Below are 11156 nucleotides of genomic sequence, written 5' to 3' on the forward strand. Positions count from 1 at the left end.
GGCCCGTAGTGGACAATCCGTCGGGAGGATCGGTGGCGGCCCCTTCAGCACGTACAGTACCGATTTTGACCAGTTAATAGTGTAGCCCGATACTCTACCGAATTTTTCGCAGATTTTCAGGAGTTCCATAATGGATTTCCTGGGAGACGTTAGATAGAGCAACATGTCTTCCGCATACAAGGATATGCGATCCTCCCAGGCATCAGTCCAACAAAGTCCACTGATGGAGGGCTCCCACCTAATCCAGGCCGCCAACGGTTCCAAGGCCAAGGCGAACAGTAGGGGTGACGGGGGACATCCATAAAAGTGCCTCGGGAGAGCAGGAAGTCTCTTGATGTGTCCATTGGCCATCATGTGTGCCATGGGGTTAGTATAGAGTAGACTTATCCAAGCACAGAACTTTGGGCCGAAGCCCAGGCGTTTCAAGGCTGCAAACAGGTATGGCCACTCCAGCACATCAAACTCCATTCTGGCGTCTAAAGAAAGGATGACTGCGGGTTCCTGAATGAAGGACTGGCGAGCCAGCACTGCCTGCAGGCGTCGCAGGTTAAGTGCCGTATTACGGTGGGGCATGAAGCCAGACTGGTCTGGGTGTATTAGAGAAGATAAATGAGGGGTCAAAAGTAAAGCCAACAGTTTGGCCAAAATTTTGGCTTCTGCATTAAATAGGGATATTGGGCGATAGGGGCCACAATCATCCGGTGGCTTATCGGGTTTGGGGATCGTTACAATCGTGGCCAACCGTTGATCACCAGGCAATTCTCCAGCCTCAGGAGATAGGGGGTCGTCATGTCAGCGTTTGCTTTGCAAAATTCGATGGGGATCCCGTTCGGCCCCACCGCCTTGCCAGAGGCCAGGGAGCCAATTGCCGTCAGCAATTCGTCAATAGTATGGTCTGCTTCCAATAGCAATGCATCTTCAGATGCGAGCTTCGGCATAGCTAGGTCCTTAATGTACCCCAGTGAGTCCTCTAATGGTAATGTCAAGCGTGAGGCATATATCTGCTCAAAGTGATCAGCCAGTGTTGTCACGATGTCACTGGGTAGTGTCACCAAGGTGTCATCAGACGTGCGCAGCTGTGCAATCGTCCTACCTGCTGTTTCCTTATCTAGCCACGCTAATAATGTGCCTGCCTTGTCCCAGAGTTTGTACACACTATGGCGCGTGGCCTGTTATCTGGGCCAAACCATCTTTCTGGTATGCCACCACTTAGAGTTGTTTGGTACGCATTCCTTGTAGCTTCGAGGGGGTGGAGTCCGCAGCAAGGCTAACTGTCACTGCGTCAAGTTCTGCCTCCATACCATCCAGTTCCGCCCTTTTGTCCTTTTTTATATCCTGTGATGGAGATTATGGCCTGACCCCGTATCAGTTTTATATGCTTCCCATAAAATGCTGGGTGAGTCCACCGATGACTCATTTTCGCAGAAAAAAAGGGTTGTGGTTTCGCTATCTGTTATAAGCAAATAACTCTGGTAAATGGGATAGATGTGGCGCCTCACCGCTCAGTGACACGTGTAAGACCATATCGGTGAATGATCTGATATGGCCCAGGGCCGAATGAGGACGTCCTGCACCCCTCCCAAGGCAGCGGGGGAGACCAGGAAGTAGTCAATGCGAGTGAGGCAGTTGTGAACCCCGGAGTGAAAGGTATATTGTTTTGAAGTAGGGTGCTTATAGGTCCACGCATCTAAGTCAACTGCTTCTCCCCTCAATCCTGGTGGCCTAAGGAGGCAGAGGCTCCACCAAATACTATCAATGCTGCCAGAAATCTAGCGGTCAAATTTGACAATACTGTCTTTTAACCAACACACCAGAGAGGTAGCTGGAAATTGTTTTAATATTATCAGAGACCTAAGAATTTTTCAAACTGCTCCCTCTAAGTGCCAGAAGGATTGTTGCAGTGGCTCTGATCACATCCCGGTTAGACTACTGCAACAGTCTGTATGCAGGGCTCAATAAATCTGCCCTCCACAGACTGCAGATGGTACAGCATGCCGCAGCTAGACTTGTTCTAGGCTGGGCAAGAACATCCTCAGCCTCTGCTGCGCTAGATACATTACATTGGCTCCCAATTCAAAAGCTCATTCTGTTCAAAGTCCTGACAATTTCCTTCAAAGCTTTCCACCACCAAGGCCCAGCCTACCTCCAAAAATATTTTAAACAATATCATCCTGCACGCGAACTGAGATCATCCTCATTAAATCTGCTCACCGCCCCAAAGTTCAGGCTGACGACGAAAGGTGGTAAATCCTTATCGGTGATTGGATCAAGAGCATGGAACAAACTCCCTTAATCTCTCCGTGCTGCCAACACAGAAAGAAGCTTCAGGAAACAACTGAAGACCTGGATTTACTCACTACCAGACACAGTATGTCGAACCCTTATATGATCCCTTCCATCTCTCGAACGGTCTAGACCTTGTCATCTACTAGACACAGGAAGCTTAAGCGCCAAGATACTCCTCGGAGTGATAGTGCGCTCTATAAGAACCCAATCACATCACAAGTCCTAGGGCATCCAACAAGCCAGTCATAAGTAACCCTACCGTTGCATTAGGCCTGGCAGGGCATCTATCTATATCACCGTCCACCACAGCATTAAAGTCGCCCCAATCACCATCTCTGCATCCGGAAGGTTAAGCAGAAAGGTGTGCAGTGCAGGATGTGTTATCGCATGTAGTGAGGGCAGGACATAAACAGAAACCAGGTTAAACATCTTAACCTCCCATTGGCATGTAATAGCCGCAAAGCGGCCCTGACCGTCTATGTGAGTCTGTTGTACTATCCATGGGAACTGTTTCTTAACCAAAATACTCACTCCTCGAGATCCAAAAGAGAACTCAGTGTGCCACCATTCTGTAACCCCAACTGTCCAGCGCTTTACATGTTGAACCCAGTAAATGTGTCTCCTGTAGGAGAGCCGCTGCTGGCGCGCATCGTTTCAGATATTGCAGTACTAGACCCCTCTTCACCTTGTCTCCCAAACCTGTACATTCCACGTGAGCATAGTCCATGGGGTCCCGGGGGACAGTGGGGTCGGTTGGGAACTATCGCCGCTGTGATAGTGTACAGACATATAGGTTAAATGCTGATTGGATCAATATTAGCTCAACATGACCATACAGCCATGTATTAGCCGCTGCCCTGTGTGTCCTAAGATATTTCCTGTTAAATTGTGCAAGAAACCACAAACCAATCCTGAAAAACACCCAGTCCCCACCCAAGTTCTGGTTGAGAGTGCGCAAATGTCAAACTCCCACCTGTAACAGTGTGTTTACCAGCGTGAAGTGATTCGGTGATCCCTACCTCCCTCCACCTTAGCTTCCTGCTGGATTGACTATCAATTCCACGTTCCATCTGGTGCACCCTAATGAGTATGGCACAAACACAAAACAATTGTCAACAATCCACCCCCTTCCTGCTCAACGGATCCACAACTACCCGTCTCCCCAACAAAGCAGAGTGCTTGTGTCCCTCCCAAACATAAGAACGGGGGTAAGAGAACTCCCCTCCCTCCCAGAGCCCCTTCCCTCAAACCACTGTACAGTTCCTATGCCCCTCTGTTGTACTTTGTCGGACTGGCTGGAAAAATCAACAGCAATAGGGTTATAGCAGCAGTCTTATAATGGGCCTCACCACTCACGTACATCAGAGATTACCTGATCAGTAGTCGGGCAAGGCAACAATTACAATCCACAATTCTACCAATGGTCCAATAGGGGCACCCGGATATGTGGGCGGCCGTCAGCGAGCAGCCCATAGCCACTCTTCAGCAGTACATGTCCCATCATTATCCTGTGTCAGGATCCTGTATCAGGCCACATCATGGCCCTCTGAGCAGTCCTGCTCCATATCTGTGTTGATCGCCTCGCTTTCTCTCGTTCCCCACTGCGCCCCTTCCTTGGGACTTTGAGCCAGCTGTCCAGCCAGTCCTGCACCTCTTCGGGCGTTGTGAAAAACCACGTCTTCCCGTCGGATTCCACCCGGAGTTTGGTGGGGAACAACATTGAGTACTTGACGACTCGGTCCCGTCGGGCCTTCTTGACGTCGAGGAAACCTCTGCATTGTTTCAGAACTGCTGCGACGTAGTCCGCAAAAATTGTGACCAAGGCATTGTCTATGCGGATCTGAGGAGCTTTACGTGCAGCCTGCAGGATCACATCCCTGAAATTAAAAATACGGGCCAGATCTAAGGCTAGAGTCTCAATACGGGAGTCTACCCTGTTCAGGGTGGTCATGAGTCCAGTAGGGTCACCTCCGGGGCTGCGCCTGCACTGTTGTCATTGGAAGACTAGGCTGCCTTGTCTTGTGCATCTGCCTGTGTCTTGGTATATGCAAACTTGTCGAGTCTGGGCTGGGTAGACCCCCTTCCATTTCTGTTACTCATGATGGCAAGCCGCGTAGATGCGCCGGCTGGACCCCAGGCTCCACTCACAGCCGCCCGCCTGAGGGCACCGAAAACTCCACATGGCCCGTCTGGCTGCGCCTTTCAGCACTCCCACTCGGCGTAGAAAGCAGATCTGTCGCCCCAAACGTGCCGTGGTATCGGCAAACCATTTAAGTCTCCTCCAGCTGCCCAGTCCCTCAGTGGGTGCTCCAGCAGTCCCCAGCCAGCACCACTCTGCGGTCCGCCTTACGAGCGGCAAGTGTGGATAAAGTCGCCAGTTATATTGCCTCCCAGCTCCTCGCCGTGTCAATCAGGCCGTTCAGAAAGGCGCGGGAATGTTCAGCGCAATAGCGGGTCCGCAACAGTGTCAATGGCCATTGGGAGTAATGGTGTCAGTGGGTACAAGAGCATGACCCCGACCCAGCAAATGCCCCGGGCGGTCGCGCGCCACCGCGTCTAGTCAGAAAATGGCGGCCGTGGTCACAGTCCCTCCTCCGCGGAAAGCGTGCACAGCACCCTGGTATTCTCTCACTGAGGGGGTCTCAGCACTCACCCCCCCCCAGCTGCAGGACAGTCCAGGCAGCTGTCGCGGCGATCCCGTGGTGGGGGGGCCTCCTCTGTCACCTGCCTCCGCAGCACCCTTCTGGTCTGGGCCGCAGTACACCGATGCCGGGCAGTCGCGAAAATGGAGGTCCTGGCTCCCTAGTCTCCGGTAGGCTGCAGAATATCTGCCCACAGAACCCAGGTGATAGCCCGCTGAGGGGGTGTCTCAATACTCACCCCCCCCCCCCCCTGCTGCAGGGTGGTGCAGGTACTCCGGTCTTCGTGATCCCGCCGGGGGGGGGGGGGGGTCCGTTGTCGCCCGTCCCCACAGCACCCCTCTTGTCCGGGCCGCAGTGCGCTGCCGCTGGGAGGCCACCAAAATCGAGGTCCCGGCCTCCGTGTCACTGTCAGGCCGCAGGATGTCCGGCGCCGCTGCTACAAGCTGAAGCCCGCGGCCAAAACACCACCATTAGGCTCCCGGTCGTCTCCTTGGTGTGGGGGCAAAGGAAGTTGCGGATTAATGAACGGATCGGCTTGGCTCTACTAGTGGGTTACGGAGCCTCTCTAGGTTGCGGCCATGTTGCTTAGGCGCTAGTCACGCCCCCCCCACCCCCATTCATGCACACTTTATGTTCACCACTCCTTACCCTGCTTTGTGAGCAGAGCAGCCCTGCCCAGCTGCCGCAACAGAAAAAATAAAATGAGTTATTTTCTTTTATTTACACTACTGCAAGGCAGTGGGGTGACTCCTCTGCCTTAGCAGAGGAGCCACCACTGCTAGAACACTTCCAAGAGGCTGAGTCCCTTAGCTTTTCTAACACACGTCATGTGTGAAGGGGATGCCGCTAGAGGGCCGAGGCAGCCACTTGCAGGACCTGAAAATTCAAGGGAAGTGATCTCCATTTCAGAAAACCGTGCATATCGACAGCTTGGAGCTGAAAGCGATCTCACACCCTAAAAGGTTATCTTCCAAGAATAGCAGGAGCCTAGTTGGTGTGAAGATGGACAATACCACCAGTGTGTTCTATGTCAACAAGCAAGGGGGTACACGGTCGGTAATACTCGCAGGAAGCCCAAGTGCTTTGGAGTTGGCTTACAACACACAAAAGGCAGAGCACGTGTCCAGAGTAAACACCGTAGCAGACCTGCCCAGCAGAGCCAAGGATAGTTGCCACAAGTGACAACCGGATTAATCGGAACTGGACAAAATATTCTCACTGTGGGGCAAACCATCATTTGATCTTGTCAACATTCAAGAAAAACAAATGCAGATTTTACACCAGTCGGTACTGGCTCACAGGGTCATTGGGCGATTCCCTTTTGTTATGGTCTGTGATCTATGCATACGCTTTCCCCCCTTTCATATCGATGGTTCTCAACGAGATAAAAATTAAGCACTGTAGCCTCATCCTGATTACTCCCAAGTGGCCCAGGCAGCATTGGTTTAGGGAGCTTTTCCTGCTGTCATGAGTTCCCACCCATTCGCCTGTCGACAACAGTCGATGCTTACAAGGAACACAATGCCCACCACTCCACTTGCATGCTTGGCTCCTGAATTCTGCGAGTTCAGAGACTTGGATATCCTTCAGGACTGTTGAGAGATGGCAAGAGTGGAAGATAAAATAGAGATTCTGATCTAGGTGTCATCGATCAAATCTGCATCTATTGAAAGCGTCACCTGAGCAGATTCTGCCTTCCCGCCTGTTGGTAACTAGATCAGGTTTTCTTGCAGGTCTATAAAAGGTTCACCATGCCGCAATCTCAAGGTGCAGACACTGCACATTCTCTCTATGTTCCAAAGAATAATCGAACAATTGAATGAGTTTAGCGCTCTTCCACCCAGTACGAACTTCTCCCCCCAGAATGGCATCTCAATGTGGTTCTCTAAACCTATGAAACCCCCACTTGAACCCATTCATAATGCAGACATGACATTTCTCATGTGGAAGGTCACTTTACGGCTGGTTCACTTCGACTAGGTCCGCAAGATGCATGCTTTCATATCACAGCGTGTTTGGTTGACCTGCATTTGACTGGGTCCTTCATGGTCCTCTCTGGGTGAAACTGGAAGAATGGGGCATCCCAAGAGACTAGCTGAGGGTAATTATAGCACTGTACTCGGATACCTGGGTGCAAGTCAAAATAGTAGACTGTAGCAGAGTCCCATATAAAATCCTACTAATGAACAGCCTCAAACAGGTTGCAGACTTGCCTCAAGCCTATTTAACTTTTATCTAGCAGACCTGGCATGGTCCCTTTCCCAAGACAATAGCCACACCCAATCCTGGCTTCAGAGAAATTAGGATGCCTGCAGTATGTGGATGACGTTGTCTTGTGTCAAACGCCAATAGGCCTTCGGCAACGCAGCATTAATGCCCTAAAATGTTACATGGACCACCAACGGTTAGCATTCTAAACCAAAGTGGTCTGCCTGATCAACGCTAACCATTTACCTGGTTTATAGAGGATAAAATGGTTGAGATTGCCACCACATACAAATATCTAGGCATCCGCGTGGAACACCAAATGAATTTTAAATATTCCTTAGCCGCCATGGAGGCTAAAGCACAGGCCTTAATTTTTGGGTTCAAATTATTGAAAAATTCAACTGTCATTTAGTCATCTACTCCACGTAATGTCAGCACAGCTAATGCCAGCGGTGGTTTATGCCACAGAATTCATGCATGAGCTAGAAACTGCAACACTCGAGCTCCAAACTAAAGTTTATAAAACTGTTTTCCATACAAAAAATAGCATCACCTTCCCAGGTTAGTCTTGTTTGGTTTAAAAAAAATAAATAAATCGGACTACAAGAAATGAACACTTTTGTCAAGTTCTGTTTGAGACTGTGTGCTTCTGAGAGTGGCTACAATTGACAACCTATGTTGGATTGAAATTTAGGAACAGAGCAACAGCCCAAAAAAGCTCAAGCGGAGAATAAAAGTCAGGCCATTGAGGAAATAGGTTTTCAAGATGTTATGTTAAATGCTCTTTTATAGCACATGAACTCACCCGGGGGCATCTCGGCGCTTGCCTAGCAATGTCTCAGAGGGATGGAGGAGAGAAAAGGTAAAGGTTGTTTAGAACAAAAAGGCTTTCAGCTGTTTCCTAAAGATACTGTAAGATGTATGGGCCCCCAGCATTGGAAAAGCTGCCCTTTAGCTGAGCAACCAACACCGGTCCCATTTATTCGATAACATTATTTTGCATTGGCCCTGCATGCCTTAACAATGATCAATTCATGGGAAAACATGAGACCACAGGAGTACCTGTCGGCACATTTCCACCCTACTTTAAAGCAGCAGTTAAAGTCATATCAATGTGGTATTTTAGACAAGATTTCATTCCATCCTGGGAAAAAGTCACAAAGCCAAAGCTGCCATCTTTGCAGATATAAGCCGGAGACATTACACATCCCTAGTTTATGCCCAGTGCCTATGGCTCAAAGAAATAAGTTGTTAAAGCCAATTTCTTTTACTTTTTTTCCCCTTCACGTTCGCTCCAGGTAAGCAGTAACCACCGGGCTAAGTGGCACCCGGTTCAATCTCCCTAGCTTGCCAGGAAGCAATATTCATAAGACTGCCTTTAAAGGAATTGGGCCAGTTTGGCAGCAAGGCCAGGCAATCTTTTGGACCTATTTTTGCACAAGTTACTTGCACTTTACTACCTGTTTTAAAGAGATCACATCTGCATTAGTCAAATCCACTTCACAACCTGAAATAAGGGGTCTACATAAAATAGTCTGGCCCCTGTAAACCACTTGGATGGTGCCAAAGGAGTAAAGCAAGAACTGAGGAATAAATACTTCTACAAACTAGAATCCAAATTGTGTGAATTTTAAACTGCTGATTTTATTGACCTGTTTTCTTTGATCACAAATGTGTAAGACATGGTAAAAGGTTTTATTTATAGCTGTATGCAATGGTTGTAATTAACTATGCAAATAAACTTGCCGGCTTTCGGATATTGTATACTGCATGATTTATCATATATGGAATATTTACACAATGTTATGGATATACAGATATGAATTTGACTTGCCCGTCACCCTCAAAGGTACATGTATCACTAAAATATTTACCTACAATAAATGCTTGATATTCTGATTAAAACATGTGAATCTATGACTGATACAATGCTGGAGAAGACTATGAGTTACTTACCTGTAACTTTAGTTCTACAGTAGTGGTATCTTAGATTCCCATGCAACCCACCCTCCTCCCCTGCGATGCTCACACTCTAGCGTTGGCTTAATTTTTCCCCACTTGTGCTTGGAAATATTACTCTTTTGGGAGTGTTCTAAAGGGTGCTGCTGCCTGATTGGTTGTAGTTGAATTTTTTGGGCATGTGCTTTTAAACTGACTGCTCGTTGCCATTCTAGCCTATGATAGTGGTACTCCTACTTCGGGTAATGATTCAAACCTGTGCATCTATAAAAGATACCAATACTGAGAACTGAAATTACAGGTAAGGAACGCCTTTTCTTCCCTTCACTGGCCTGCTCTTGGGCCATATCATAGTCCTGGTAAAAGCTTTTTAGTAAATCAATTCAATTAATCAACTTCGCAATTGAAGAATGCATAAAAGTACAAATAGAAAATATCACAGCATAAAATATACAAATCAATAATAAAACAGCAGGTTAAATTTTTTTAATTAAATCTTTTTATTCAACAAAAAGGCGTATGACATTAATTGGGCATTGGTTGGCAACAGTACAAAGTGGCTCATATTTAGATTAGCATTCTGGCATGTACACATTATGCTTCTGTAACGGCAAAATCGCACATTAACATCTAACCGCTCGCTCATGCTCCTTGGTGGTGCACAGATCACCCCTCTATATTCCAATGGTTCCAGATTTTTGCCCATTTATTTGGACATCTTCTGGCTTCTTAAATAGATTTCAGTCACCATACTTCAGTCCATGTCATTAGCCCAGTCTATAACTTTCGGTGGTTGTTGAGCCCTCCGCACTCGTACAATATTTCATTTGGCTATCATGAACCCCAACGTGACACATGTCTCCTGTTCGCAGTGCCGCACACAGCCGCCGTCGCTGGTGTATCCCATGCTTGCTAAAATTGAACCTGACACGTATGTTCTATGAAGTATTTTCAGCTGGACAAGGCGGAGTCGAGAGGAGATGGCCACCTCGCGAGGGGAGGCCACCGCCATCTGCCACTCATTGTCAAGGCTGGCAACGTTGTGGTCCCATTTTGTCCCGTAGGCTGGTCAGGGGATCAGCTACATTATTAGTGTCTTGTAAATGAGGGAGAGGGTTTTATTGGGGAGATCCCCATCAAGCATCGTGCCCTCAAGTGGGAGAGGATTCCGGCGGAACCTCACCCCTGGGAGACAGCCAGCAGGATGTGAATAATTTGCATATTTCTAAAATATACGGTTCGGACTAAGTTGTATTCCCGTTGCAATTGATGAAAAGGAACCAACCCGCCTGCTTTCCATAGATCTCCCACCCTGGAAATACCTATGAGATCCCACTTCTCAAATCCCTACGAGCGGATCAACCTTCCCAATTGGTCGCAATACCAAAGCGGCGTGACTTGTGTGATCTTCCCCATCTGCACTGCATGGCCGGTTGGGGCCATTAGGGCAGGTCTCAAGCTTTGTGTGTGTATAGCTCCCTCAAAGCCACCTGTCCATTTGGAAGGCTGGGTCATCCTGCAATCTGTACGTACATTGGTTGATAGATGTGAGTTTTGAGGCCCAATAATACCGCTTGCTATCGGGAAGCCCTATACCCCTGTCGTACCACCCCAGCGTGAGTTTGTGTCGCAATACGTGGTGGTTTACCTCCCACAGAAGGTCGCAAACTATTCTGTCCTTAAAGTATGAGGCGATTACTGGGATTGGGGTGTTCTGCAATATGTAAAAGAGTCTAGGAAGGAACATAATCTTTAATAGAGCACCCCGCCCGAAGAGAGTCAACGGAAGTGTCTTCCAATGCTAGACATCCGCCTTAAGACGCATAAAAGATGGGAGGAGATTTTTTTCGTGGAGACTGGCAAGATCCCTGGAGACCCTGATCCCCAAATATTTGAAGCCATCCACTGCTACGGTCAACGAGCAGCCCCGGGGCAGCGAAGGTTGGCTACCAGATAGGATTAGAGCATTGATTTGGACCAATTTATAGCATATCCTGCAAACCTGCCGAACACACAGAAGATATCTAGAATCATGTTTAGGGAAGCAGCCAGAAGAAGCCA

Source organism: Lissotriton vulgaris, chromosome 7 (genome assembly GCF_964263255.1).
Source record: "Lissotriton vulgaris chromosome 7, aLisVul1.2, whole genome shotgun sequence".
NCBI classification, from domain to species: domain Eukaryota; kingdom Metazoa; phylum Chordata; class Amphibia; order Caudata; family Salamandridae; genus Lissotriton; species Lissotriton vulgaris.